The 5,606-nt window shown below is 44.9% G+C and overlaps 1 pseudogene; it reads left to right on the top strand.

The window, feature by feature from the left end:
• Nucleotides 1-1,924: 1,924 nt before the first annotated feature.
• Nucleotides 1,925-5,402, top strand: LOC144162738 (uncharacterized; annotated as a pseudogene).
• Nucleotides 5,403-5,606: the final 204 nt, after the last annotated feature.

Raw genomic sequence — 5,606 nt, 5'->3', positions numbered from 1 at the left:
GGTGTTTTAGTCGGCAATGTCCTGCTGAAAATTGTGTCAGCATCGACCCCGCTTGCTGGGATTTGTTAGCACGGACACAGTTTGCTTTAGAGAACGCGTCAGGGCTTGCAACTAGACGACGATGTGTGCCTGCAGAATATTTTGCGCTGATCTAGCTTTAGCGCGGCGTGGCTCTTAGGTTCAAGGTACTGCCCGCTACCTCGACTCTGCGGATGCGTGTTCGCAGCGCCGTTCCCTCAGCAAGAAGCATACGACGACGCTGAAGCGTAGACCTTCGCACACTGAACGCAGAGGTAACAAAGGACGCGCTCGTATGTGTACAGTAGAATACTAGTAACAGCCCGAAACTTTTTTGACTGCGCCTGGAAGGAGCAGAAAATTACAGAAATTTTGCCAGTGTTTTTCTAGTACTACCGCAAAATAATATAGGATATGTGAATACAGAAAGACAAAGAACTAAATGAATGCATGTTCTGCTTTGTGTGAAATTAGACCTTTAAAGCAAGCAATGTGGTGATAGATTTTTATTTATTGGTTTTCTGTGTACATGTCTGTCATCGGGAAAAGATTAGACCCTGGCAGTTAGGATACCGCTATAGATGTGTGCGTATATTAATAAAAACGTTGTTGTGAGTCTGTGCTTGATATTGCGTTTTTCTTCACTTCACTTTATTTCCTTAAAGACCCCCCCCCCGTATTACATAAGGGGTGGGCTAACAAATACTCTTTCTTTTATTGACACGGGTTTTCATTGTGAAAGATGTGCAGACAGTTGGTCGAAAATTGTTGATGGACAGGAAATGGCCACGACGTCGTGGGGAAGATCATTCCAGTCGTTTGCAGTCCGTAAAAAAAAGGACATAGAAAAAGTGGTCGTTCTAATACGTGGACGGGAAACTTGAGGTGGATGACTAGTGCGGTGAGATATGCGGGCTGGTGGAATAATGTAGGGATGACGGAATGGGCTATGGAAAATTTTCTGAAACAGGCAGAGGCTGGAAATGCGACGGCGGACGTCAAGGTTTAAAAGAGCAGATTCTTTTTTGAGGGATGACACACCAATATTATACGAATATGAAGAATGAATGAACCTCGTAGCACGGTTTTGAACTGCCTCAAGTGAGTCGATGAGATATGCTTAGTGTGGGTTCCAGATTGCAGACGCATATTCCAATTAAGAGCGGATAAGGGATTTGTAAGCCTGTAGCTTGACATTCTGGGGGGCGTGCCAGAGGTGACGTTTCAGAAAAGCTAAGGATTTGTTTGCAGATGATATAATGTTGGTAACATGCAGGCGCCAGTTAAGATCATTGCACAGGGTGACACCGAGGTACTTATATGATTGCACGTGTTCGAGGGCGTCTTTAGCGATTGCGTAAGGGAAGAAAGAGGGGTTGCGACGGCGGTGGAAAGAGACTGTTTTACATTTGTTGGGGTTAAGTTTCATAAGCCAGGTGTCACACCATTCCTACACGTGGTTAAGGTCATCTTGAATAGCGGTTTGATCTGTCGGGTTAGTGATTGAGCGATAGATTACACAGTCGTCAGCAAACAAACGGATACTGGAGGAGACATGCGAAGCTAGGTCATTAATGTAAATTAAGAAGAGAAGGGGACCGAGAACGGAGCCTTGTGGGACACCTGATGTTACTGGAAGAGGGTTAGAGGGCACTTCATCGAGTGAAACAAACTGGGAGCGGTTAGTTAGAAATTCCTCAATCCAAGTTAAAATATCAGGGTGTATATTTAAAGATCTAAGTTTCATTAGCAGTCGCTTATGAGGTACCTTGTCGAACGCTTTCGAGAAATCCAGAAATATTACGTCAGTCGGCAGGTTAGTATCGAAACTTGTGTGCAGATCCTGGACAAAAAGGGCTAATTGGGTTTCGCAAGAGTAACCCTTACGGAACCCGTGCTGGGCAGGATGGAAGAAGTTATTGGCGTCAAGAAAGTGAATGATTTGGGAGTAGATGACGTGTTCCATGATTTTACAGGGTACGCTTGTAAGAGAGATTGGGCGATAATTTAGGGGGCTGTCTTTGTTACTTGATTTGAAGACCGGAGTGACCTTCCCCACCTTCCAGTCGTCTGGTAAGGGGCCTGTGCGAAGGGACTGTGAGAATAACAATGACAAAATCACTGAAGAAATAGATTTCGTGTTCTTAAGAATTTTAGAATTGATTTCGTCCATAGCTGCTGAAGAAGACAGTTTCAATTTTTCGATAACAGACAATACGCCCGATGGAATAAATGTGACAGGCGACATAAAAGACAGAATACAGTTCGGTAACGCAGGAAACGGTATATGGGTTTCGTTGGTAAAAACAGATGAAAAGGCAGCATTGAACAGTTCAGCGCTGTCAGCAGTACTCATATCATCGCCAGCTCCATTTTTCAATGTAACAGTGCGGGATTCCTGCGGGTTAATGATTTGCCAAACATTTCTGGGGTTATTGGTTAGAATCTTGGGCAAGTCTGTGTGAAAAAACGAGTGTTTCGCGCTGCGTATCACGAGCAAATATGCTTTTTCGGCCGCGTAGTATTTATCCCAATTCTGAGCTATAGGTTTTATCTTGGCAGCCCGAAATAATCGTTTCTTTTTATTATCTAGTTTCTTCAGGGTTTTTGTGAACCATGGTTTCTGACAAGATGCGCGAAATGTGGTTTTTTCGGTATGTACTTTCTTGCCAATTCCCCTATTTTGTTTTTGCAAATCGTCCAGTTGTCCTCTACTGATCTGTTCCAAAAGTCTGCTTCGAAGTCCGGAAAAAAATTTAGAAGTTCGTTATTTATTGCCTCGTAGTTTCCTTTATTGTACAGACTGATAGTTTTAGGAAGAGGCTTGCAGGACAAGTGGTCGAAATTCAAGACTGAGTGTATGACCTTGTGATCGCCGATTTCACGAAGGTATGTAAGTGAAGATAAACTTTCAGGGCGCGTTGTTAGTATCAAGTCTAGTATGTTGGCTGAGTTATTCGTCACACGGGTTGGCTCCGATACCAGCTGGGTGAGATTAAAGTTCAAGCAGATATTTATGAATTCTTTTGTTTCAGTAGTGCTCCCTGCCAAAGCGACTTGGTCTTTCCAGTCAATAACGGGATAGTTAAAATCGCCAAAAAGCAGGACATGCGCGTTGGGTTGTTTAACAGTTAGGTAATTCAATATGTTGTTAAGTTTCTCTGGCAAGTCTGGGCTGCTTTTTGGGGGCCGATAGCACACTCCAAGCAGCAGAGTTAGGGGCGTAGAACGAATACGAAGCCATAATATTTCTATGTCAGATGTAATATCAACCACTGAGCAAGATAGTGACTTGCTAGTGGCGATTAAAACACCTCCCCCTCGAGCCCCTTTGCGTTCGTTCCGAAAAACCTCAAAATTCGGTAGATCAGCCAGAATTTCATTGTCCGTAACGTCACTTGACAGCCACGTTTCGGTTAGGACGAGTATATTGCTGTCGCATGGTAAAACAAGATTAGATATTTGCTCGCACTTAGAAAGAAAACTGCGGGCGTTAGTGTAGATCACGGAAGTGGAAATATTTGGACGTAATCGATTGCATGGGCGGTGTGACGGTTGGCGGTGCTTTTAAAGCAAAGCTTTTTCCCTCTACCCCCCAAGGGTTCTTTCGCGACCGTTGGTGTCACCAGAAAACTCGCGCGAACAAATAAAAGAATTTACTGCACTTCCAGGAATCGAACCTGGCACTAACAGAATAACAAAGCAAGAGCCCGTTATCTTACCGATTGAGCTACGAGCCCACGTGGAGACGGGGAAGAAAAGTGGTGCACTCGCCAAGCGCATCTACGGGTTTAACCCCTGCATTCTCGTTGATTGCTACGCGATAGCGATTAAAGGAAGCTCACACCAACCCATGGCATCTCAATTCTAGTACCCCAGTGTGCTAAAGCCTGTGGCTTCCAGTACACACGTAAAAATTCTCACCTCCTTGTCGTCCGCCCTCACAACAAACGACACCCCAAAGAACACATTCAAATACTCCTTGATGGCCAGGCCATCACTCCAAGCCCCATCATCAAAATCCTGGGCCTACATCTTCAGACCAATAACAAGAGTGACGGATCCTTGCAGCGCCTCAAACACACTATCAATAAAATCATACATATGATCAGGCGAGTTTACACCAAGAAGCGAGGCCTCAAGGAATCTGATACTTTTCGATTAGTTCAAGCTTTGGTCCTCTTGAGAATCATTTACGTCAACTCCCTGCCTTCTTCTCGGCAAGGAGGGCCTAAGATGCTTTATATAATGATTAGAAAGGTGGTTCAGCAAGCCATTTGTCTTCCCATAAGTGCGTGGCTCGACACCAGCGCGGGTGCCAGTAGCCAATGCGCCTCCAACCCCAACATTCTGGCCTGTCAAGCGGCGCCCCCGCCTGAGGAAGTATGGATCCTGCAGACATCGGAAATCCCATCTTCATCGACATCAACAGCAGCAATAAAGCGGCAACATCCCGGCGCGCCGCTCTGTGGGCTCGGTGGCTGTGCCACGGAACAGTCATCTAACCCGCTCTTGTTCGTCATGCAGGTTAGTAGACAAAGCTCTCTGTTTTCCAAAAAATCAAGCAATTACTGTCTGGTACAGCTGCCGAGCCAGCAGTGTTGTGTATGCATGGCCTTGAATGCATTGATGTCATACATTGTTTATTGCTATTACTGTCTGGGGACATTGAAAGCAATCCAGGGCCTCTTGATGATGGTGCCGTTATTCTCGATGAGTTAAAAAAAATATCTGCTGGACAGGCTACGCTTCTCTCCGAGGTGCAAGACCTAAAAACGCAACTGCATACTACGGAAAAAACTGTCAGTGACCTAAGTAATAGAATAACGCAGCTGGAAAAACACTACCAAAGCCTTTCAACCGTTCAAACACAAATAACGGCGTTAGAGAGCAGTGCAGGCGCCAGAGCTCGTCACATTCAAACCCTGGAGGCCCGGTTTGACGATGCGGAAAACCGCTCGCGACGGAACAACCTCATATTCTATGGTCTTCCAGATACTAACCATTCTGAAACTTTCTCTGAGTCCGAAGAAGTAATTATGAGCCTCTGCAGCGAACACTTAAACGTTGAAATTGACCCGAAAGAAGTTGAAAGGGCACATCGGCTCGGCCGTCACAAGCCTGGCCAGAACCGCCCAATCACTGTAAAATTTACATCCTTTAAAAGTAAAGAAACGATCCTTTCTAACGGCAAAAAACTGAAAGGCACATCTTACGCAATAGGGCAGGATTTCTCTCGTTCCGTGAAAAATTCACGGAAACGCCTTATTGCCTTCGGTAGAAGCAAATCCACCTCTTTTTCATGCCCTTACAAAACGTTTCTGCTTGGCTCAAAGCGGTACGTCTTCGATGAAATGTCACAAACCGTCAAAGAAATCGCGTAGCAATCCAAAAAAAAATTAGCGCCAATCCACACTGTGAATGTGGTTGGAAAGCAAAGCTGTAAACGACACCCACAATGATTACCCATGCGACGTCACTTAAATTCACTCACGTCGCTCTACAAATAGTGAAACCAGACAGAAGTGAATGCACTTAACCACACCCTCTATTAGTTCAAAGAGATTTCCTTAGTAAGGTTAAATTAA

This window comes from Haemaphysalis longicornis, unplaced genomic scaffold, assembly GCF_048455015.1.
Source record: "Haemaphysalis longicornis isolate Haplotype H1 unplaced genomic scaffold, Haemaphysalis longicornis Haplotype H1 scaffold_1, whole genome shotgun sequence".
Taxonomy (NCBI): domain Eukaryota; kingdom Metazoa; phylum Arthropoda; class Arachnida; order Ixodida; family Ixodidae; genus Haemaphysalis; species Haemaphysalis longicornis.
This window is presented reverse-complemented; position numbering and strand designations above follow the sequence as displayed.